Below are 27,044 nucleotides of genomic sequence, written 5' to 3'. Positions count from 1 at the left end.
TAGTTCCTATAAGCGATATTATTATGAAAGAGATGTTTGCTCGCTAGTGATATGACAAGCTCTAAATACTAATTGTCTAAAAATTTTAATTAGGGCCCGAATTATAAAGATGCAAAAGAGAAAAGTACGTAACACTCTCTTGGGACTTAATAGGTTAAATAAGTGGTATCGTTAGGAGAATTTACAAAAATTTATAATGCACGTAATGTTCCGTCAATAGGAGCTACGTTTGTCCCTTTATCGCGGACGTTGTCGGTGCGTTATTACGATACACATTACTACTGAACGAGCGTTTGAATTTCTGGAATAAAATCCTCGCAAACGCTCGAACGTTGACACGCATTTTAATTAATGTCACTTCTCAACGAAATAATCTGCTTTTTTTTCTTTTTTATTTTAATCTCTATTACCGTGTCGCGCGTTCAGTTACGATGGTCCGATCGAAAGCTCCCGTGGCATCGTGGTTTCGGTCGCGTTTACGCGACGCGTCCGAATGCGTTCATCGATCATATGCGAGAGAGTTAAATGCACCGGTGTGTCGTTCGCGCAATTTGACAGGGCAGTGCTTTCGGAAAATCGATTTGCCGCGGTAACATGTGGGTCGATGTCATCTGCAACGTGATGCCACATCCACTGTCACGGACAATTTATTATCGGTCTTTCAAAGACCCACCTTTTAGCCGATATGAAACTTACTACCTATTTTGTACATGCATTTCGCTGTTAATCGCACTCGCGTCTTCCTTTTATCTCTTCGCCTCCTTCTTCTCATCCAAGCAATTCTTTAGAAACGTTCAGTGCACGACAATTGCGCCGTATTTCGTATTCTCCGACGCGAATCTGGGCCGACGCTCGGTTTAGATATCGCTTACTAGGCGAAACGAGAAAAACTTACGTCCCCGACAATGTCGGTACGCCGGCGGGCGAAACTGTGTCGCGAGCGTTTTGGAGGATTGCACTTTTTAGCGAGATCATCGAGGGGACGACGTATGTCGAAACGAATTTATGGCCCAATCTGCTGGAGCCATTAATTTTGCATCTCGAAACGGTGTGCAAGGGGGTTGTAACGTAAACGTAATTTGCTCGCTGGAAGAATAATTATTTGAATTGCGCAATTACAAAGTTCGTTTACCTTGTTTCCTCACAATTCGGCGAGTATTGTTAACTTTGACAGTTTCACTACTTATTTAAAAAAAAAAAAAAAATGGATTTACGAAAAGGAAATAAATTCTTTAACGAAGGAATACAATTTTTTTTTTTTTAGTAAATATCGTGTTAACCACGACTCATGATTGACATTGTGTATACTACATGTCTTATCTCCTTTTTGTAACTGTTCGTCAAGAGACATTTATCAAAATAAACTTCTTGCAGCTTATCTTTCACGCGCGTTACAAATATCCTACGTGATTAATTGGTTCTCCAATAGCGACTTATTTTTACGTAGAAACAACACCCGTCTTGACTCCAACCATTAATTTTGCGGTCACGTGTTTTCATAATCGTGGATTTTTTAATTATTCTTCAGCACAATCCTCCATTGTATTTTTATCTTCTTATTGTAAATTCTAATGTCATTTATTAAAGGGAAAACCAAGGACGCACGTTGAAGTGGGTTAATCTAACGTGTCTTCGCTGCTCTCTCTCTTTCTCTCTGCTGTATTCTTCTGAATCTCTCAGTAAAATGTCTCGGTACAAAGCGACAGCTTGACGAAGCTTTATCTTTTGCCCCGAATTTGCAGCGGGTCACTTTTATTTCCTTTAAGAGCAATATGAATAGTTTATTGACTTGCCATTAGATGACAGAGACGAATACTTTCCGGTGATAAAATTTGGAGATTGCTACACGTAGACGTGCATAACGCGCTCTCGCGTTGCATAGTCGCCACTGAAACACGTGTTGCCTGTGGCAATTCTTTTGATAACTTGCGCTTTTATGTCTCGCGCACAAAAAAGAAAAGCGCGTGCATAAATATTATAATATTGAACAATATTATATAATATGTGTGGCATGCCATATTTAGAAAATTTATATCAATTTTCCCTCGGTGTGCACATACATTTTTTAATTACATTTTAAAGGTTCCTCCAGTTGATTAAAATATCTATACATGGCCTGAAAATATTCTAATATTAATAAAATCAGAAATATTAATAATATCTGCTACGTGCATTTATTAACTACAAAATAAAATATTTCTTGCAATAAAAAGGCTCTTACTTTGGAAAGATTATATCATCAAATTGCTGTTTTTATATTGTAACGTTCTCTCAAAATTTAATCGAAATTTTTTTGTACATTTCAAATTGAATTTGCTTTAATAAATTATTAAATTTAACGTCAATATTATTTTTACAGTATTGCGTTGTTCTTATTTTGCGCACGCACAGAGATGACTTGCAGTTACAAGTAGCAAGGCAACAGCCGTTCTTCCCGAATGGCATATAGGAAAGACCGCTTTGCGGATTATTAAAAGCTACCGTCAACTCAGATTCCGTGTGACAGATAGGAAATGCCTATAGCCGTTAGCGTTCTCCATTTATCAAAAATCGTACACGCTACGTCAATCTCGGAAATTGAGGCATCCGTCAGTACACGTCTTTTCTACGGAATACTTTAAAATGTCTGCAACACATCGTTTGCATATATCTTATTTCGTGTGTTCTCTCATAACGCAATTTATAAGGTATAACATAAAAATAACTATATCCCATCTATTCAAATCGTATGACATGAATGAATGTAGACTTTGATTACTGTGAGAACGGTAAGAATGCAACGTAATGCGATATATTTCAAGAAACGTAATACTTGTATCAATTCAATAGAAACATCTTAAATCCCATCCTCGTTATGTGGATTTGGAAGTTTCTTCTTTTTCACGCTGAGAGAAAAGTGTTTCATATGCGTCCGAGTCGACGTAATTCGTGACTACTATATAATTTGGGAACAATGTTTTATACGAGTATAACAAATCTTTTGTGATTTTTATATCATAATTAATTGAATTTTAAGAGCAACCGTTAAAATTACTTCGTTACAGTCTAATTAGGCGTTGTAGGACGGTTACATCATTAGTGTTCGCTGTGTTTTTATAAAAACCGAATTTCAGTTTTGTAAGTAACAGAACTTTTGATAGGTTCAGCCTATCTATTTTTGAAAACTCTATGGCTAAACTAGCGTTGGTTGGAACTGTGTCGCGTTAATATTTACCGAGTTATTGTCGGAAAACAAAATGATATTCCACAACTCACCTATCATCTAATAATATTAATAGCTGTAATTTGCACGAATAAAACAACTATAAATATACACTTTATATATTATAAATATACTGAAAATGATTATAAATTACACTTAAATTGCGGTAATTGCGCAATAATTTTTATCTCTCAGTTCAATTTCGTAAAATCTTTCTTGTAATGAAATCGAAAAGGGTAGCGTCGAATTGTTTCAACAGCTGAACATCAGTGGGGAAACTCGTGGTGTCAAGATTTATTAGGATATTCGACATAACAATGTATCATGACACAGCATATCGCATTTTTTTGAAAACACCAAGTTCGACTTTCCCGTTGACAATATGTCGGAGAGAGAGGGGGGAGGGGGAGGGGGGGATAGTAAACTCTTCGCGATTTATAACGCTCATTTCACGCGAGAGTTAGGAAAAGCCCCGGCCCGAGCAAAGTTTAGTTAGATAGTTGGCCCGGCAGTGGCGATCTGCAACATCTGGTTACTGTGTAACTTAGGGACGGTCATGGTATTGTAAATATGGCTATCGCAAACAATTATCCCATTCGCTTGCGTAATAAATGATATTTCTCTCGCATACTATTCGTGCGGTATTCAATTACAAGTAATTTTGCGAATAATTCCTAACATTTCGCGGTTGTTTCCCAGGCACGATATTAATTGTTGATGTTTATTATAATTGCGATCCCGCAGAAGGATGATTTATGTTATTTACCTTTGGAACAAATGGAGATTATTATTACGAGCGCACATGTATTATTTTCCAATCCAGATGAGATTTTTCTGAGTTTAATTTCTCTCCACTTCCCGTTTCGCAAATTGCAATGAATGAGGGGATAATGCAACGTATAATTTGCATTTACCATTAGTAAAGGTTCCACAGTGTCATTCTACAATTTCCTGAAGTGGTAATAAGTCACTTGAAAATATTTCTACAAGGAGATAGCATCCAAGGAGACCGGATGAAAAACGATTAGCGGAAGAAGCGCCGTGCTATCGCTTATATGAAGCCAGCATGAATAACGACTTTCGCCACGTTTAATGTATTACTGATCACGAACCGTGTTTTACGGGTTCGATAACAGCGACGGAAATTTGGCAACTTCTCGTACCCATTGTTGACACCTTTTTCGTGTTTCTTTGTTATCGCGATTAACAATCGTGTCATTTCATGTAATTATTTGAACACGTTTATACACACATTTAGTAGATTATGGCAATTATGAGTAGTGACAGAGGTAAATTTATTTGATTCAGGATACATGTGAGAAGAGTCCCTCTACGTAATAAACATGAATTATATTGTTATGATATCAAACAATTAAAATAATTAAATATAAATTTGATATCACAAAAGATGTAACGCATTAACAAACAAATTTAATCTTTTTTATGACGCAAACGTAACAAAGCGTTTAATTTTCTGTCATTTATTTAGCGACGTTATTTGTTATCACGCGGATATGTGATCTTTTCATAAAGTTAACAAAGTTTGTAGGGACAAAAATAGGGAATGTAAATATCGGACAATAACTGAATATCGATTGCGACGATATGTTTTAACGTTTTAATGACGTATCAATAACAGCCCCAGTATTTTAGGATTATGACGTATCGTTCCGGTCAGTTCACATTACATTCATATTTTTCTTTCCAATAAATTATATACTGTGACGCGAGCGAGTCTCGCGTGCATAAATAGATTTTTGCATTTTGTGATTATCTCGCCTGTCAATCTAACAATTAATAAAAAAAAATGCATCAACGAATATCACGTTAAATTATCACGAATCGACAAATGTCTTCGTCACAATGATCATTTACTATTCTTCGGAAGGTATTATTGGTCCGCGACCAACGCGAAAGGACTTCGTTGATTCTAATTTCTTTCCAATAAGCATTTTTTGATATCTTCTCGCGTGCAAAGAAACTTCTTGGACGCGATGAGACGTCAGGGGCGAGACATCAAAACATAATGACATTGAGGTCTTCGTATGAAGAAGATTAATGTAAATTGTTTCGAACTTGGAACAAAATATACGTCATTATGTGATAGCCTGTATCTCGTAACTAGAACATAGCAGTTTTACATCATATCACCGGCAAGCATTATCCGATTGTTATAATGTCACATCGCGGCGCGCGAAATGTATTCGTGCGCCTCAACTTATGTAAAAGTACACCTTGCCCTACTTTGATAGATACGCGGTCATGCCGTAATGATCCCCATTTTGTGCCTTATCGCGCGTAACGCCTGCAATGTACGGGAGTTTTTTTTTTATGTTTTTTTTACAAAAATGACTTCATCCTGAAGTTACGTCACGTTGCCGTCCGCTGTGCCGAAAAATCTGACTTCCGGCGTAATTTAAAACAATTTTCCACGTAGCAAAATGCTAGCAAATTCTATCATGACTTTGCAGCAGATTCCAATCTGCTGCTTGCTCCCTAAGCTTAGTTTGTAACAACACGACTTGCCAACGTGGAAGGACGATAGAAATGCACCAAAAATCGAGCATTACCTACCGTCACGTTATGGCGGCATATACGTAGAAATTATCGAGTACAGTCTGTCATCTTGAATATTAACAGCAGAAAGATAGTAGAATTATTTCTACTGATATAAAGCATGATATGCTATCACGTCTTCAAAAAATGCAGTAAAGATCTGTGATATCAAGTTGACAGCAAACTTACATACAGTAAAAATTAAGCACAGCTTTAGTTGTTAAAGGCACAAACGTAACAGAAATCTGTCATCACAAGCAATTGTACAAAATTTGTAAAAAATGGGGATATCTGTTATTTAATATATTAATAAAATTTTTTAATATTTTTTAATTAAAGAAAATTCAAACTTATATGTGCCCAGACAGAAAAGAATCCAAAATATTACTTTTTGAATTTAAATAAATTTCTAAATTAATTTTTGACACGGATTTTTAAATTAAATTGTACTGTTAACATACTTTGCTTAATTTTATGGAAGCCCAATTTTAGGGAATCATCTTCAAGAAGTATTATTTCATCACCATTTCATTAATACACGAATGAAAAATCTCATCATGTTGCGCTTTTTATTCTACGTGATTCTTAAATACGAGAAACAGTACTACACCGCGTTTTTATCGCAGTAATGTCGCTACAACTCACAGATGAAAGATTTTTTTCTAATTTCACTTTATGTCATAACAGCAGGCCATTCTCAATTTTTGATGTCAGTACTCGCTGCGATAGATGTGCTATATCTTTGCCTCATTTCCGTTGTCGTAAATGTGTTAGGCTTTTAATTACATTTTGCTGACTCATTATAACGTCATGTCACAAATATAATCTTGGTTTATTGTTTATTAAAATATTATGTCAACGTATAATACTGTTTCTTTTATGCTGATAAATTAAAAAAAAATTTCTTTCTACATTTATTTGATGATATGTTATAACGCACACACACATGCACACACGCACATTGCTTATTTTTTGCAGTATTTCTATTAACGTTAGCTGAAACAATGTACTCGATTGCTGCTTGATTTTTGCCAGCATAATATGTATCATAAATTTGCAAGGCTTGCTCTCAGCAGATTTGACTCTGGGTCCTTTATGAAAAATGGCCAAATTTCCCGTTAGAATAAAAAAAAATTAATACACGCGCGAAACAAATCTCATTGTCGCTGTGAAGTATAATAAGGTAAATGTCCCAGTAACCGGACGTAAAACAATATGGAGCCACGGTTGTTGAATTTTTATAAGGTTTTTCAATATAAAAAAAATTAATTATGTAATTAATTAAAATGTGTCATACTAAAACGTTATTATTAACGTACAAAAATATGAAAGACTTCTAAATTTTCGTAAAATAATGAAAACTTGTAAAGCATTTGACTGAACCAATTTCCGGGCAACGGAAATTATTAAAACGCTTGTTTTTAATATCCTAAATGCCTGTTGTTCATACCTGTTTTAATTTGTCGTATATATTTTGTCATTTTACCTGTCGTATATACATTGCCATTTCCAATATAGTACAGAATATAAAATATACACATCACTTCTTAATCCGCTTCTGCCCAATTTCAATCAAAATTTCAAAATTTCCTTTAAGATAAGAGTACGACATGGAATAATTCTGATTAAGCAGAAATCTAAAATCTCACATCCTAAGACACAGATTAATCTAGAATATACATAGCTATAATCCTCTGTATTCCGCGGAACAGAATACAGATGATTCATTCAATTTCTAAAATTCATTCAATTAAAATATGTACAACCACAGGGTTTTAATCTGTGATAGCGGTAATATACAAATTGCACATTTATTATATAACTTTATATATGTTTCCGATATATAAATAATATCATTTTATTTTACTGAAATCGATTCATTTCACCATATTAGGACTGAAACGTTTGAAACACTATTTGTTTATTAAAATGTGTTTTATAATAGCACTGTGACCCAGTTTTGCTCATTAGTTCCTGATAATGTATATTGATTTAAAATTCTGATAGCATATACACAGTGTTTTTTAAACTTGATTTTTGTATATTTACTTGTTGACATTTATGGTAATCGTGGCGCAAGAGTTGCTGTTTTCTATGTCAAAGATCTAGGTTCAAATCCACCTAAAACATGTTAGATTTTTAGTCAGTCAATGAGAGTACCTTTGCTAACACAGTCACCATGAAGCACGCATCAAGTAGAGATACAGGACGACGTAAAACCTAATTATAAAAATTCTTGGACCTGGCTCATTTGGCTGCAAATATGTCTCGACACGTTTGTCCTAGACCCTCTTCTCCCCCCTTATAAAATATAAATCAGATAAGAAATATCCACTCGTGCGCATTATCAGATAAAACGAGATCCTAAATTGCTACCATAAAAATCAAGACTTGAGTTTCTTTTAAACATGATCTTTGAAATTACCTTATTAAAGGAGCGTTAATCATATTTCTGGAAACGATACGCGCGATTGGGCGGTGTAACAATTTTCATTCTCTCTCTCTCTCTCTCTCTCTCTCTCTCTCTCTCTCTCTCTCTCTCTCTTAGAATTAAGACAATTCTGAAACGTCTCGGGCGGAGACGAGAAAATACAGAACTAATAATGATTTGTCTTAATACGCGATAGCTAATAAGGGTGGAGCATCGTTTCTCCGACTTTTCCGATTCTTCTAAGGAACTAAGTTCCTCAATTTTCGCCCTCTTCACTTCCTGGTGAGGAACTCGAAAGAGTTCCTCAATTCTCGCCTCCTTCACACCACCAGAGGAACCTGAATAAATTTCTCAACCTTCTCCATCTCCTGCTGAGGAACTTAAACAGGTTCCTCGAATTTCGCTCCTTCTATCTCCTCAGCACTCGCTTCTTTTTTTTTATCACTTAAACTACTCCTTTTCGGTCTTACTAAGCTACTCCTAACCACCCTTCCTAAGTTGATGCGCGATTTTAAATGCGAGTAAACGAAATTTAAGAGCGCTATTACCGATCCAAACCTAGCAATCAGCAGAAAGTCACAGACCTCGAGTAAACCTAGAAGCATACGATCAAACAGTAAGTTACATAACCAGATTTTTCCTGTTACGCCGGTTTTTCCTTTTCCTTTGAAATTCGAGACTTGTTTAAATTGATTTGTACTTACTCTAGCGTCTTAAAAACGCACCCAATTTATAATTGTACGCGAATAATTCTAGATCCTAATGAATCTCTTTTCGTCTATCTTTCCGATCTCTCATTCTCTTAGCTTGCCGACTTTTTCTTCACGTTCCCCTTTAAATCACGATAGATCTTTGCTAAATAATTTCATTTTCACCTAATCAAACATTCAATATAATATGCGGCTGATAAAAATTTGTAATTCTAGATTAGTAAATAATTTTCTTGTATCAATAAGTCTCATTTATATTTTATCATGTAAATTTCGTAAACAATCTTATCGATTTTAAATGTTAAGTTTTTATAATATAATCATAGTTGCCACTAGTTTTAAGAATAAGTATATCAATTTTACTCTAAAAATCATAGTTTCTCACTAGCCTTAGAAATAAATATGTTGGTTTATTTAAAATCAACTTATTAGATATTAAATTTTTTTTTTAAGTGACCTCTTCTTTAATTCTTCCAAAAAAAAAAGATCCGCACTCGGTCCAGTCCCGAGTTACAGCGAGGAATTTGGACCGACGATCGCACAACTCGTGAAAACAGGCGTTATAGTGTCCCTAGCACGCTGATCCATATTCCAGAGTCACAAAAAATGCGCTCGACTTGTGACATACGCCCTTCCAGTCTGCGAGAAAAGTTTTTGTTGCGTCCTTCCCGGCCTTATGCGAGCCCTAGGTATCCCGGGATACTTCAAGGCTTTAAAATTAATATTCTTCTTTCAAGACTAAACGTAACAACTTGAATATAGTAAAAAGTTGCAAATCAACGTCTATGGATAATAATATTGATATTGATATTAATATAGAAAAGTGTATTCATAATTCTAACTATATATAAAGTCAGGAATTTCCAATTACTGTCCATCGATGTTGATTTGTTATTTTTTACTGTTTGACTAAATATATATTTACTTTTTACTATATATATGCCATTCTAATAATGTTGCTATCACTTCTCGAACAAACAATTGTTATTTTTCATCGCTTGATGATTCAAACAAGTGATATTTCAACGATTTTTTTTTTTTATTAAGATTTTATTTGGGGACCAAAATCGACACATTTTTAATATCTTTTTTTTTTAAGAACATCGTAAAAATATAAACTGACCTAGTTGTATAGTAATTTATTAATTCATATTTTTTAACGTTAATTTTTATAATATTTAAAATAACCTACCTTATAAATATCTTAAATTATTTAAAGATTACGATTAAACTTTTATATTATACAAAGACACATTGACAAGATTAATGGTAATAAGTTTCCTTATGAGTGTCTGAGTATAGAGACATGTTGGTCATTGGAACATTTACTTCACGTTCGAGAAAATTGTCCTACGCGGCACGGAGAGTAGTGCCAATTTATATCCTACGCGGATATAGGACTGAAACATCTTGCAAATTAGATCGCTCATACCGTCATAGCCCGAACTCGTTCTCTTGTCTACCTATCTGCCTGTCTATCTCTCGTTTCGTCGTGTCCGCCGTGCCGTACGAATAATAATGAATCCAATGAAGCGAAATCTCGGAGCGACGCTACGTGAGCTCGCAGTCGCCGGGAAATATCCGCCGCCTGTAGAAAAATGCAGGGCGAAATCTCTTTACCTGCTGCTTTTCTTGGTAGGAAGATTCCGCTCGGAAAATTGCGATCCCTCCTCTCCTCACACGCGCACGGAGAAAGACTCTTCCTTCCTTCTCATTTCCCTACCCCTCTTACCGTGCGCCGCGTACACGTAGTATCGTATCGAACATGCCATACGCTTCCCCTATGCATTATCCCATTCATTCAAACAAGTGTGTAAGTCACGAAAATTGCATGCGTGACTACTTTCTTATTCCCCCTTTCTTTCTCTCTCTCTCTCTCCCCCCCTCTCTCTCTCTCTCTCTCTCTCTATTCATATTGGATTCAATCCGATTGCGAAATTGTTCCGCTGATCCGACAACATGGCAATAAATGCAGCGAATCGAGAGAAATTGAGAGTGTGTGACACGAGCTATTTCAACGATAGTAAATAGTTACTTTTAATACCGAAGGGATAATAAAACTGTGTGAATTATTATATCACTGATATTTCTCGAAATTGTACAATAATATTTCACCAACTATTCTTTTTGATCTCAAACAAATCTAATGTACTTATAACTATAATAAAAATTAGTCATATTTCTTTTACAATATATTTCTAACTGTTCACACAATATTGGTATATTAGATTATATTTAATACAATGTTGCGAAATGCAATAACATTTCTATTTATTTATAATAGAATAATTTTATTATAAATAAAATATAAGGTTTTGATTTTAAGAAAGTGTCACAATTAAGAGAAAAGGAGAGAGAAAGAGAAAATTATTTTCTAAATAAGTTTTTTACGATAGAACTATGGTATTCATTCAATTTTTTAAAGAATTTTAAATTATATACATAATTAATAATAACGCGAAACATTCGAAATAATCGTCCAGATTCGCTTTAACTCGTCAGAAAATTGCGATGTATAAATCGATCTTTGCAATCTGCTTTTCGTATGAGGAAATATGATATTTTTACAACGCTCCTAGAATAATAGGCCAACACACGGTCGATAGAATTACGATATAGTTTTGACAGAATTGACAGAAGAGAAAATGGGAATTGTAAAGTTTATTTTTAACACAATCGTGCAAAAATGTTTTCCACGTTAAAGTGAGGAAGTCAGTTGCTCCTTGCTATTTTAAAATCATATTCCGCTCTAATTGTTTTCATATATGAAATGATTTTTCACAGATGGACGTGCTATTATGTTTTTAAATATTAATAGATAACAAAGTACAATCCATAATATTCCTTGGAGGATATAAAAATAACATAAAAATATGACGATAATAGAAAATTGATTCCTCGAAATGTTTAAGATCCTCGTTAGCGTCATTATTAAATCGCATTTCAATTTTAATTTTCTGTGATATCTTTATTCCAGCTTTAATTTAGGATTACATTTCAAGAAGAAATAATCGGTGCGCAGTTTATAGAACTGGAAAAATATAAATTCACGCAAGAGATACAACGTTTCCAGGTATCACGATTAACTTTGACCCCCCCAAAAAAACTCTATTCTCTTTCATTCGTATACTTTTATTAAAAATGTAATATCAATATTTTTTAAATTTTGTAATATATTCTTAATATTGTCAATCTTGACTGAGCTAAGCTAGTTCCCTCTTAAGAACTGAAGTGGTTAACTCTTGATTTCTCACAGAAAAGCAGCAGGTGGTTCCTGGATGCTTGAAAGAGAAAAAAAAAGTAGTAGATAGCCTCGGATCTTTTAGTAAAGAAATGGTAAATGGATTTATTCGCTTTTTTTTTACGCGAAACTTAGAGGAGTAGTTGGATTTGGAGATTTAGCGAAGAGGGGTGCAATAGGATTTAGAACTTTCTAAAGGATAAAGAGACTTAGACAGCGATCTCTAGTACATGGTATACATAGCACGTAACGATTCTGAATTTTAATTACCTATACATATAAGGAAGTTACGTTGATCAAAGAAATTGGCCTTATAAGTTACACTAGATCTGTATTAATCCGAATTTTTATTTTAGTCTGCAACCAAAAGCTATATATATATATATATATATATATATATGACTTTATTATATATACATAAGCTATATATATATATGATATATATATATAATATATATATATATATATATATATATATATATGACTTTAGTAATTTGAATAATTCTGAGCGAATAAGGAGCTTTTGGTTGCAGACTAAAATAAAAATTTGGATTAATACAGACCTAGTGTAACTTACAAGGCCAATCTATATATATATATATTATACACACACACACACACACATACCTATATTCTTACTTTTGCACAATATCTATGAATGGAATTGAATGCAATCGTGCACCATGTGCGTCAATTTTCGACTGCTGATATCTTCTTTGTGCCGAGGCGTACCTTCTTTTCATCATGAACCCCTTTGATGTGGTTTTTACACCTTCCCATCGGCTGAAATTCGCTGAGTGTCGGTTCTGCGGGTCGGAATAGGTAATAATCCCTTGATACTTGGGACAGTGCCGAGCCAGGAACGATTTTCACAGCCAGCGTCGCATTGCCTCATTCGCCTCTTAAAAGCAGCACTCAACGGAACTCATCTTGGTATTAACGGTGTGGATAGCTACGGCATGAAGATATTTGCGCTAATGAGCAAAAAGTGCCACGTTGCATACAGGGTGGACCAAAATAAACGGGTATTTCTACGATTTAATTTAAAAAAGCGTATATTCGATTAACCATACTATTTGATTGCTACATGTTGAATAATTTGCATTCAATTCTGTTTAAAAGATTGCATAATAATTATTTCTTTTATAATAATGAGTTTATAAATATTCTAGACGATATCAATGAGAGTTTTTTTTTTTTTTAAACATGTTAATGCACGATAAGCTCGTTCTACGTAGTACACAACAGCGTGTACAAAAATTTAATCAAAAAATTCTTGGCCCTTCACAAGAACACGTTGAATGCGAGTGACTGCCGTTTGTAAAGCAAGCCGCGTACAGTCAGTTCGATAAATGTCGGAGAAGTCGGAGATCGATTCACGTACATTGATATCTAGCTACGGGACAGTCGTGTTTTCAGACTTTGTAAAGTTCACGCGGGTAATAAGACGAAAACTTGAATGGGACGCTCTAGCAAATTGAAGTTATCGGATAACTCTTATCCCTTTGTCGTTCTGCATAGTACAGTAACAAAGACAGATGAGACATACTCGGAACTGCGTCTGCATTTTGCAATTTTTTAACTTCTCATCCGTTTGCCTCAACTTCATCTGTCCGTCCCTCTCATCGCGCCCCATCTACATCCGCCGTCGTAGCAACGTGTTGCCGCAAATTGAAGTTGCCAAAGTAATTTTTTTTCTCTTTCCGTGCCGGTGTTGTAGAATGGCTTGTCGGCAAAAATGATTTAAAGCCAGCTTTCCCTTTTCACCTTCATCAACGGTATCCGGGCACAAAACTACGTGTCTTCATCAAATTAACAGGATAACTTCATTTATATTCGTAGACTCGATGTAAGTGTTGATTTGCTTCGAAAGTGATTATCCAATACCATTTCTTCATTTTTCATTAACTTCCTAAAACCTGAATATAAACAAAAAAGCATTATAATATAAAATGAAAACTAATATATGCTATTTAACAGTCGTTGTCTCATAATTTATATATAAACGAAAACTTATATGCTTGCTTACACAAGATGTTCAGTAACGGTACATACGATTTTTTAGGCACTTTTGACAGTTAAAAAGAAAATGCTGAAAGAATGTTTATTTGCTTTATGCAGACTAGAATGTGCAATAAAAAAATTAAAAACAAACATTTTTCAAAATAAATAAATAAATAAATCGAGGTCGCTTTGAATTTTTTAAGTGGTACCAATCTTTTTTCATAATATAGTGCTCTTCAAGACGAATTCAACGCACTATGCGGGGAATGTCACTTATATTTACATTTCATTGATTTGATTGATACACAAACATATAATATGTACCATAAATATCCATTAATAAGAACACATAACTATGTAATTTATGAGAAACAAATGTTAGTGATTATACAAATGTTATCGATTTTATTGACATTTAATATCAAATGACAGTATTATTTGTAACAACAGTATTTACAAGTTTTGGCCAAGTAATATACACAAAACATAAATACTGAAAGCTGTAAATATTTTCATTGGATATGAACACATAATATCCATGATAAATGATTATCAGTATTCTCATCTTCTTCTAAAGTGGATATTAATTGTTCCAATAACAGCAATGAATCGTTACTCTAATTTCTTTTATATGTCAAACATCAATAAATAATATTAAAGAGCTTAGAGGAAGAATAATTACAGGTTGTGTAACTGTAAATCGAAATATGTAGTATAATAGCTGCTACGTATAGCAATTTGAACATTTGCTTGATAAGTTACAATTAATGCAATTTGATAATAAATAAAACCAATAAAATTGAAAAATAAAAAGATTAAAAAGATAAATTGAAAATCAAAAAGAGGAATTATTAAAACTTAATAATTATTGAGTTTTTGTATTTTATTTTATTAAAATTTATATGATTTTATTTTATTTCTGTATATTACTTTTAATATTAACCATTTTATTAATAATAAAATATTTTAATATAATTAAAATATTAAAATAGAAATTAGTGAATAAAAATTAAATTTATAAAGTTTAGTTTTTATTTAAAAAATTTATTTATAATTATAATATAAATAAAATTTTAGGAAAAATTTATTTAAATAATAAAATTGGGAAAATAATATTTATATTAATTATATTCATGAAAATGAAAAATAGTAATTTATAACAGTAATAATAAATTTAGTGCCAACAATTGCGATTATATTAAAGTTATAAATAAATTATTTATAATTTTAAATTATATATAAATGTAGAATTTTTGAATAATTAAATTTTATTTTGTATAGTGAAATATTAAAATTAAATAAAAATTATAATATCAAAATTTAAATAAATAGAATTTGAAAAATTAAGTAAATAAATTTATTCACATAAATTAAATAGTTACATAGTTATATAATTATGTAAGGAGTATAATATGATTGTTTTAATAATAATAGTATTAAGAAATTCTAATTAAGGATTTCTTGAAGATGTTTCCTAGCCGATATTTTTTTATCTTGACTCGTGAAAATATTTATTAAATAATGAAAAAATATTTTTTTCTTAACAAAATTATGTCTACTTAAAGCTAACTTTTTTAATGTTTAACATTTAAAAAAAAAAAATATTCTTCAAACGAGAATGTCTTTTTTTCTATAATATACAAGTTTTTAATCTCATTTTTATCATTATATATGTACATATAATATATAAATTTAAGACGAATCTCTTTGTATTTGGAAAGCTAAGAATGTAGCTTGAATTTAATGTTTCTTATTTATGAAATAATAAGATTTTCAGAATAAGATCTTAAAGTAACTTTTCCCTTAGAACTCGGGACTTCGCGCGCGGAGCGTCATGGATTTATTCGATTGGAGAAAGATATAGATGAGTGCAGGCAAAAGTTGGACATACATGAAAGGCGAGATCGGTGGCGTCTATAAAAGAATTCCAAACTTCTGCCGCACGAAGGTCCGCCCGGTAAGTTTGATCATGCAACCCCGCCATGGTTCTTTCCCCTCGCGGAAAATTTCGAAGTTTCGGGTCGATGGCGGTCGCCGGAGGGGACTAGAGGGGACTAGAGGGGACTAGAGCGCGATCGTAGAAATATGTGCGCAAAAAGTGGGCAAACGTTAACGCAGGGATAATCTTGTTAGAGCGGCATGACGTGGCCCCCGGAGTTACCGGCTTCCTTTTTTCTTTTGCAGCGTCTACCGCGTGTGCTGGGGTGCCGCGTAGGGCTGAACGCCGTAATGAACGTTTCGTGATACAACAATTAAGTGTTTCATGTGCGTAAGGCAATAATTTTTCGCGGGAACGTGTCTTCCACGAGGGATCCGATCGCGTCTGACGTCGTGGATTCTTACGCTCGCGCGGCACAGCGACGGCGGAAAGATTGAGATTCGATAAGCTTAATTGCGCTCCACGTGTTGCAAGCTTATATTTACCGGCGATGCGGTGACGGTGAAGTTTGCAAGTTCTAACGCTTACACGTTCGCTCACCGCTTCGCGCTTACGTGTGCGGCATACGCATCACTCTTTCGCATTATCCGTGATCTATTTACGGAATGTTACATAGCACGCCGCATTATATTTGCCTCTACCTTGTGTCGCACCGATAATGGCGACCGATAAACTACGTTGCGAGGAAAACGCCTCGGGCACCCGTGGTGGGGCTTGTAAAGAACAGCGCAAGTTTTCCCGCGTCGCGGATGGAGGAGCGAAAAAAAAAGAATTTATTAGCAAAGTCTCTTTTTTCCTTGCCTTTACGATCGCGTCATTTTAAAGTTGCCGGCTATTGTCCCTCAATTCCGGTCTTTCCCGACCCACGTCGCTGACATTTATTTTCACCCCAATGAGAAGCTGATGAAGTGTCATCTACAGTGCCTTTACGTCTGACGAGCCGAGAAACTTTTGGATTCGCGCTTTGCGCGTTTCCGCGAGCGTTAACGCGATGGAATTACGGCACGTCGAATCTTTGCGAGCGTCCGCGAACGTAAATCCTTAACTCTTTGCGCTCCAAGTGCCAATTAGGTTGCCGTTGAAAGCGCTGAAAGTGATTCGTCCTGCAATGGGTCGCCTAGGTATCTTATTCATCCGGGTGAGCTCTCCTAGCGCGCTTTCGTGCGTTGAAATACTTTCTCTGTACGTAATAATTGATGTTTACGAGTGGTCCACTCCGTGGGGATGGTTACTAAAATGTTATATTCGCGAACATAACGCAAATACTCCCTTCTGTTGTAATATTAAGCCATTAATTCCTTTAATAACGCGAAAATTACTGCGAGAAACACAAGTTAACTTTTATGGACATCGTAAAAGGTACATTCCGCTTGTATTTTGTTCAACGAAGGTTTCAGAATTTTTGTGAACGTTAATTTAAGGGTAGAAATGTATTAGGTAATATAAAGGATATTTCTCAAAGTACAAGGAGAATTATGAAAAAAATTACAGATTGTTTCATGTTGCATTTAAAAGTAGTAGAAAAAAATTGGCGGTGATTTTCTGTCAGAATAAAAAATTATTTTAATAAAATGTACTCTAATGAAAAGATAATTAACAATAAAATAATGAAATAAGAAGAAATGACAGAAATCTGAACTTTTTTTTATTTAAGTGGAGGAAAAAAAGTATTATGGCTACTGTATACATTACGGCTACCTCTGTTATCTTCGTTATTGGGTAATGAATTCTAACAATTGCTTATAGATCAATTTAGTAGCTTCCTTTTTAATGATATATTTCAATACACAATTGTCATAAGGCATTTTTACTTTTGAACACTTTGTGAAGGTACATTTTAGCACTTAATTACACATATTCACTGGGTTTTTAAACTTGAGCGTATTATTACATGAATGTTTGTACACTTGAGTGTTTTTTTGTTATTTAACTTTTTATTCGGTTGTACACATTTCGAGTTACGCAAAGTTGCACAATAACATGAGATTTTGTTAAATGGCTTTTTACACGAAGTTTTCATATTGAAATATTTCTTCGATAAACCAATTGCCATTCTAGATGGCTGTGTTCAAAAATATTAGAGATATTATTCTATACCTGTTTTTTTAATTTTAAACGAAAATAAAATTATATCTCTAATGTTTCTGAACGCAGGAAAATTTTAAATCGTGAAAACTTTAAACGATAGAAAATTAAAAATATATAATTTTGTAACAAAATAGTGCGTGTTTTTTAAACTGTACCAATTTTTTAAAATTATTTTTAGGCTACTTGTATTATGATACCATTACTTTTTTTTCCATCAATAGGTACGTCATATAGGTATTTTTATAAATCACGTCAATAGTAATAAATGTTTCATTCCTTTGAGTTTGATGAAATCCGTTAAACAACAGTTTTATGATTGTAACCGTTCAAGTTTCAACATAAAATATTGATTATTAACGAAGTTATTCAATAAAATGATAATGAATGCCCCATATCCCATGCCCCATCCCTTTTCCTGTACTTTAAATATTCAAGATGATTTATGTTTCATTGCGATGCAGAAATCAGTTCTGTAAAATAAACAAATTTATTTATTTATTTATTTATTTATTTATTTATTTACAAAATAACTAAACAGACAATCGCAATAAAACTTTGTATAGATTATTTTAAATACTCAAAGTACTCGCACAAAAAATTGAGATTTTTCTTAACGTTGTAAAAAATAATTGAATTTTTTATAACAAATAGGGTAAATAAACTGAACAGTATGTTAATATTAAATAAAAATATAATCTTCAAACAACTGTATATAGTTTATTTGAAATGTTAATATTAACACATTTTCGAATTTTATTTATCTTTTAGATACTTATACGTCTTTAATCGCGATAGTTTTAATGTTGAAATTATCGTGATATATGTCGAAACGGCGTCATGACGTCAGTGAATCATGGCAAAACGATTTAGTGCCATCAATTGTCTTAACGCAATCGTTTTTAAATTTTCAAATTTTATTTGCAGAACACTCGCGCACATACGCGTAGGTGCGCATATCGAATTTAAAGCTGTAACTCGATCTGTTTTGCGGCACCACATTGTTCGCGGAAAATCGGAAATTTCTCGGGCAAAAGCTTCGCCGGGGGTTTATCCGGGTACAGAATGCGTGTTCGATAAAATTTCATATCCAGCGCGCGCCGCCGGTTTTCGTAGTCGTTTGTATCGGTCTGTCTCCCCGTGGCGCGTACCTGACACTATACACGCGGTCCGCCCGCGAGAATCTCCCGCTCATGAAACATTTATGACGCAGAGGAGAATAGGAGCGCGTGGTAAAGAAGAAGAGACCCGATTTCACCGCACGAGATCAACGTCGCCGATTTCGGCCAACGCCAATGCAACGAAGAATGTAAATCGCGCGCGGGGGACGGAGGACGGGGGACTGCTCGATAGCGTGAAAAATAGGATCGTCCGATACGATATCCTCAGTCAGTTAGTCGGATGCCAAGTATCGAATTTTGAGTCTGTATAGGAGCGGCGTTTTTCGGATAAACGATCGCGGGACAAACTGTCGGCCGACCGCCGCCACCGCCGCCGTCGCCGCCGCCGCCGCCGCTCTGTTTCACGTGGTATTGACAAGAGTTTCCGTTACCAATAGTACATGACGCGACAACGACACTGATATATAACTCCAATAAAAATTATTAACGTTATCCCGATTTTTCTACGAGCACTCTTGACGTAACGAGCTCTTAACAGATTTAATTTAATTATTCTCACCTGCGATTGGCTTTTATCGGCAAATCGATAAAATAATTGTTGCACACGTCGCGATTAAATCTCCTCGTCGTTTAATAGAATATTTGTCACGAGATTCTTGATTTTAATTAAGTCCCGCTCGTCGCGCATGTTTTTCAAGCACTCGTCAGATTTTCGATCGTACACACTGGCTTTTATTAATTACAATTATACTGTGTATTTGTCACGGGGACATTTTACGAAATATATGTTTCCGTGCCGCAACAAGCGAAATTCTCTCCAGCCGAATTAAATCTCTTTCCGCTCGATTGGACAGCGACGAGAATCCACCGCAAATCGGTACGCGCGCGCGACAATCTAATATTTATTATAATCACATGCCCAATTAACTCAACTGTATAACGTTTCATTGGTGAGAACCGGCCGGCACCGCGCCGAGAACGTCGAACGTGTCGCAGACGGCTATATACGTGTCAGAGGAGAGGAAAATTCGCTCGGACAAATTAATTAATTTGCATTAGTGGCGTGGTCGGATGGAAAGTAGGGTAAAGACAGGTAATATGGAGAACTCCTTTTTTAATTAACATCATTCCGACGTAAATGTATATTAAGACTTCTAATTTATGCAGAAACCCTTAAGAAACACGTTCACTATTAACGTCCAATTAATGGAAGTTTCCAAAATTTAAATCCAACTTCGGTATTAGCTAAAAAGTAAGAAAGAGTGAAAATTAAAGAAAAATGGTATAATGTGGTCTACAAATGGGGGGTATAATATGGAATATGGGTCAAATTTTACAAACGATAAATATTAACTTAATAAATAAAGTGCAAACTCGTTTATTTATGTAAACTGATCAAAATACAATGAAATATGAAATATAATTTATATCTATAAAATTAAAACTTAATTTATTAAATTATTATGTAAAATAAACGTTATCATTTGAAATAAATATTATTATTATCAACAATAAAGAGCAAATATGTTTATATTCTTACACTTGCATAATTTAAAATGACCGTTTATCTTTAAAAAATTATGTATAAGAATTGAATACGGAAATTTTTTAAGATATAATAAGATATAATAAATTTTATCAGATATATTTTTTTGTTTAAAAAATATATATAAAATATATTCCATATTCTCCATTTTTTAAGTATTTTATCTTATTTGCATGTCTTGATATGATAAACAAAATCTTTTCGTGTCAATAAAGAAATTAAGATTCATAACTAAGCAACATAACATTATTGAAAGCATCTATAGAATGTAAACGTTAAAGAATTTACTTTGAATTTGTGAAGACACAATTAAGACAATTGAGTGATATCTCCAGGAGTAATAAAAGTAAATAATTAGAGGTATGTGAATCAAGCATTTGCGAATGGAAGCATGTTGAATCAAAAATCGAATCTTTGATGACATTCGAAATCGAATTATATCGAATTTGAAATTTTCATGCCGAATTGAATCGAATATCTTTAATTCAAATACGAATCAAATTTGAATCAAGTTTTCTCAGATTTATACACTGCATATTAATTTGAAAATAATAAAACATTTTCAACGTTGCGGATCCTTTTTAATAGACAAGAAAATTAATTGTAAAAATTTTGGAAAATAATTACCGTGATGTGCTATATAAAAATTTATGATAGATATAGATATTAAGCACATTGTACTGATAAATAAGTATGTTCTAAATAATGTTACTACTGAAATGTGATAGTATTTTAATGCATTTTATTAGGAAATACAATATAATTAAACAATTTTAAAATTTGTTTTAAATTCTGTAAAATTATAAATTTATGAATTGAAGTAAATTGACGAAAACGATTATTTATCGTGTACACAAATTTGTGAATAGTTAATAAAGACTTAAAAACGATGTAAAAGTTTCAGAAATCGATAAACAATCACGAACGAGAATTGGTATGCGCTGACAAAATTGGTCGCACGGGAGACATAAATAAAGCAATTAAAATAGGCGATTGATTCGAAATGGAATCAAAATTCTCGAATTATTCGAATTCGAATTCGAATTTTTCAGATTCAAAAACGAATCGAATCCACTGTGAACTATTCGCACACTTCTAGTAAACAAGTGTTCGTATCAAAGAAAGCTATTGTCACACAAAGCTCGCTGTTCATTATAGTATGTTGTGCAATACCACAACGATTGCCAAGCGATTTCCATCCTGCATGCTTTTTTTTTTTTTCAAAAATAAACGAAGACTTAGCAGCGATTGGCGGCAGTTTTGCGAACCGTCGTGCAATTTCGTCGTGCGATTCCCGCTGATCCGCGCGAGGGATCGCGATAAATTGGACTCTCCTCTCGGCGGCGGCGGCGGCGATCAGGCAGTAAAAATCCTCGTCATCCCGTCGTCTTTTATCGCGCGTTCTCTCATACACGGAGGGACTTATTACTCTACCGCACCCGTGTCAGATATCGATCCCCCTTCTCCGGCCGCCGTGGCATGAAACGGCGTTATTCGCGTATCAGCCGTATCGCAGTGGGACGCGCGATTCGAGCTCGCCAATATATCCGTACGCGCGATTTCCCGAGCACGCGCGAACGCCGTCGTCAAACAGCCCCGTGAATGGAAAATCAAATCGCTTTCTCTTCTTCGTCTTCTCCTCCTCCCTGCTGACATCGGCGCCGCGGCATCACCTTTTCCGTTATATAATACCTCGCTCGACGAGGCTTTTCCTGCACGTAAGCGCGGCCTTTCAGCGTTAACGCCGAGCGAGAATTTCGATAAACAAGGGCGATATTTTACGCGCACCGTAAATGAGAGAAGTCGCTGAGTCGTCACGCGCGATGACGATTTTAACTCAGCCCGCGCACTACCTCATTCCGTTTGGTATTATGGTCGCCGCGATGCCCTCAATTAATTTCGAATGTGTAGACGCACGATGAAAGGACTCGTTACTTCGAAGAACGACTGTTTAATTAAGTAGTGCGTTTAAAACGTTTAATTCGCTTTCATTCAGCGCGACTAGCGAGATAAAGACGCGTATAAATTGCCTTGCTGTTTTTAGTAGAGGAACATAAATAAGAAATGTAAAGCCCCTCCCCCGCCGAACCTAATAACTTAATAACATTGTAACTTAAGTGTTAAAAGTCTGCGATTAAATATTCTCAAAGCAATTACTTAAGTAACGAGCGGAATAATCACCGTGTACTGTTGCCACAGTTGTTCATCAAATATACAACTGCGCTTTAATTACTATCGCAATCCGCATTCGAGCCATCCGTCCCGCAGTGATCTGTGCGATAGCTGATATCTTTCTCTCACGGATCACCGGCGGAGATAGAGTCAGGTTGTCGAAATCGCACCACTTTTGACATAACGGCTTATGACTAAGGAATTATACAACGTTTCTCCTTTCATATTTAATTATTTCAGAGTGTTATGTATTCTTATAACTTTAATGGAAATTTTTAATAAAATAGTGAGATCAAATAACGAGATTTAAGCAACCGTCTCCTCAATCATATGAGTTAATATTCCGCTTCTTGGAACAATTAAGCGCCACTTTGTTTGCTAGATTCTTTCTTATGCTCAAGCAAAAATGCATGAGATAAACTACATATAATTTCCGTCGATGTGATTATTTCGATAATTTTTCAATAATATTGCAATAACATTGCTACATTACGGCAATATTGTTACAATGTATGCTCTGTATGCTCTGTACGATTATTATATTTAGTTTTATATATATAATTGCGATCGAGGCAATGGTGCGATTTAGGAAACTAAGACGTGGTGTGATTTCAGAGACTAAAGCATTGGGTAAAACTTCGATTATTTAATTTACAAATTAGAGCAGAACGATATTTAAACTTTACTAATCCAATTTTAATAATATTATGATCACTACAAATTATCAAAATCTAGATTATTTATTTTATCTGTTTTGCAATCAAGCTACGAAGAAATGTCGAAATAGCAACTAAGTTACGATATTCTTATACACAGAGAAAAAAATGCTATTGAATTGACGTCATCAGTCTATTGGAAATATTTTGTTAATTCAATAACAGTATGAATAAAGCAAAAAGATTAAAAGACAATAATAAATATAGTTGAATGGATAAAATTTAGTTGAATCAATTACATGTATTAATGACAATCCACCATGATTCGACATTTAATTGAATCAAATGTAATATAATACGGGCAAGTTATAGCCAGCGCGGTAGTGGTGCGCAAAAATTAACGAATTATTCTTTTGAAATTTTTATTCTTTAGAGTACATACGAACGTTTCTACTCTCTTTGAAGTCCTCCTCGGCGTTACAAACTTGTTACGTTAAGCATCCTCAACCCGAGTGAGGCAACTATTCGATTGCCAGATCCGTGTCCTTCAACTGACAAGGCCAAGAATGCAAGGAATTCATCGACAAGAAATTTCATTGAGAGCGAATTTTCCCAATAAATTTGATTATTACAGATTATTGTAAATTGTGTACATGCTTATTGTACAAAGATTCTCAAGGACTCCAAAGAGAGTCGAAACGTTTGTACGTACTCTGAAGAATAAAAATTTTAGAAGAATAATTTGTTAATTTCTGCGCGCCGCTAATCACGCTGACTCTAATTTGCCAGTATCACATTATGTTTATTAATTTTGAGAATCTTAATTAATTTAAATTTATTTGAATCAAACTATGGGTTAATTCGTATTACAGCACTTTTTTCTCAATGTAAATATCAAAATTTCTCAACATATTAAGTACAATGATGATAATGCCATGTAGTTCCCAAATAATTCTACAAAAAAAAAAATGTACAAGTACTGCGAATTATTGCAAGTCGGTGCGATTTAGAAACCGATGCGATATCAGCAACGTTACTATTTCATTAATACATTTTAAACATCTGACCTACATCACCTACAAATTTGATATGCTAAGCTGCCACCTGCGCCATGGCTCTCCATAAATCTTCACCAAGCGACCAAAACGGAGACAAACTACCGTCAGCTTTCAACGCAGCACGCCAAAGATCCGCAGCCATCTTGAAGGCTCGAATTCAAACATTCAAAGGGTGAATTACATAGTTAAGTCGGGATCTTGAAGTGACAAGCCGCAATTCAACTGTTCATCGATCGAGCTGCAGTTTATCAAATGTATTCTATGTAAAGTCTTGTTCAATTTACCGCGCGGCACGAGAATGACTAATAAAGGCGCTTCACAAAATTGCACTGCCGCTACGCTCATCGTACTTTATATACTTTTCATGTATTTTATACGTCTTATATACTTTTTTTTTTTTTTCTTTACACGAAACAGTACCTTGGAGAGAGATTGAATGAAACCGATTTCTCCGAGAATACTTTCGTGTCGCTTGGGAAAATGCGCAGACGTCGCAATTCGTCTTTCAACGCCTCCTCCCTGTTCGTTGGCTCTCTCGCGTCGACATATTAATTTTCCTTAAGTAAGTACAAAGTTCCACGCTCGCTCAAATTTCCAGGCGAACGTTTAAATTATTAAGAAGCAAACAAATATTTCCTGCCTGATGCTGATCGCTCCTCGAATCAATTACTCCCGCAACTTCTCCCGACGTCGTCAAATAATTAATCAATTAAGATCGTTTGCGTCTCCTGTCGGCAACGATATATTACATTAAAGCAATTAGAGTGGATGAAGAAAATTGCAGCGCTGAGCGTCTAAAGGTTTGTTTTCTACGTGCATCAATACGCAAAAGTTTAAAGCGCGATAAGAGCATATCGACGCGGTGAAGATATTGCTTTTACCCATTTTCAATTTCGAATCCCGTTGTCTTTCGACGACCAAATGTTGGTTCGAGTATTCGGGTCGCTACTTGTCCATTTATTTTGGGGACGGATAGGCAACAGCGCCAATACACGACGGCTGCCGAAGTATTCTCGGATTCAGTCATTTAGATTAACGGTACGTGGAGTTTGAACTGAAACTAGATAAATAACTCACCGGTTGTACATGTGCAGATGCGTGCATATACACATGTTAGAAACGCTGTTAGCTTAGCATATGTCGATCTTATCGTTGACAAGATTTAGTAGTTAATACCCTGCAAGTGCTTACGCATTCCTTTTGAAGCTTAGCTCGTCCAACTGTGATGTGTCTTGGCATATTGACAAGTACTAAACATTTTTCATCGAGTATCTCCATGATCACTTTGTTTCATAAACCTGACTCTTTCTATTTACAATGTGATATTCTGCCAATCAATAAGGCTCATTTAATTAATTTTATTTTTTAAAAACTCTATGGAGATATAAAAATGAACTGTACTAAAAAAAAAGTACTTAATTTTATGATATCAAAATGTTTTATTTCTGTCTCCGTTTCTTAAACACTTTATGTTTTAGTTTTAAACAACGTTTAGATATAAAACACTAAAATATTTAAAATCCTGTTAAAGACTTCAGTGTTTTAAGTCTATACATTGTTTAAAACAAAAATATTTTTAAGTGTTTACAAAACGGAGATAGAAATAAAATATTTTGATATCGTAAAATTAAACACTTCTTTGTTAAGTGTACAAGCGAAAAGAAAATCTTTACTTTAATTTCTTACAAAAATAAAATATATCTTTTATCTAGAATATTTATAAATAAATGAAAAAAATTTTTTAACTCTAAAGTCTAAAATACGGATAAATTAAAACTTATATAAAAACTAAACATCATCTTCTAAATCAGTTTAAAAATGATTATTAATCACAATAACAAAATCCCTTAGAGTTTATTTTATTCTTAAATATATCATAATTATCTTCAATCTGTTCTTTGATCGATCTCTTAATCTTTGCAAATTTCTAACCCTTTGGGTGTAGTTTTTAAAAGTAGCAGTATTGAAAATCAATTATCCTCTGTGAGCTCTACACATGACAAACAAATAACAGTGACTACATAAGTGAGTGTTATTTGATGAGTGCATTATTTAAAAAAAAATATACTTATTTTAAAAAAATCAATAAAGAATTTGTAATTTTTTTCATAGTCATGAAGTTGAATAATATTATGTTGTAATAAACGATAAAATAACGTATTTTTAATGAACTTTATAAAATTTTCATAAAAGCGAGACTCATATACCCACTTCAACACAAAGTCTTTGTTACATTAAACAGACGAGTTGCTGCCGTTTCTAATTTCCCGGCCTCTCTTTACCTACTTCCCATGACACATTTTTTTCATCATATTCTTTAGGA

General features: G+C 34.2%; 1 protein-coding gene across 7 annotated transcripts in view; it reads left to right on the top strand.

The window, feature by feature from the left end:
• Positions 1 to 27,044, top strand: part of LOC105199174 (5-hydroxytryptamine receptor 2A) — a 251,336-nt gene that overhangs the window by 84,216 nt on the left and 140,076 nt on the right. The window contains exon 2 of one of the 7 annotated variants that reach the window (XM_039453384.1): positions 15,952 to 16,101. The exons of the other annotated variants lie outside the window; for them this stretch is intronic. The gene's annotated coding sequence lies outside the window, so the exon portion shown is untranslated. The remainder of the gene's footprint in view (positions 1 to 15,951; positions 16,102 to 27,044) is intronic. 7 annotated transcript variants of the gene reach the window in all.

This window comes from Solenopsis invicta, chromosome 9 (assembly GCF_016802725.1).
Source record: "Solenopsis invicta isolate M01_SB chromosome 9, UNIL_Sinv_3.0, whole genome shotgun sequence".
In the NCBI taxonomy this organism is placed as follows: Eukaryota; Metazoa; Arthropoda; class Insecta; order Hymenoptera; family Formicidae; genus Solenopsis; species Solenopsis invicta.
Note: the sequence above shows the minus strand (reverse complement) of the source record. Positions and strands in the feature narration are given on the sequence as shown.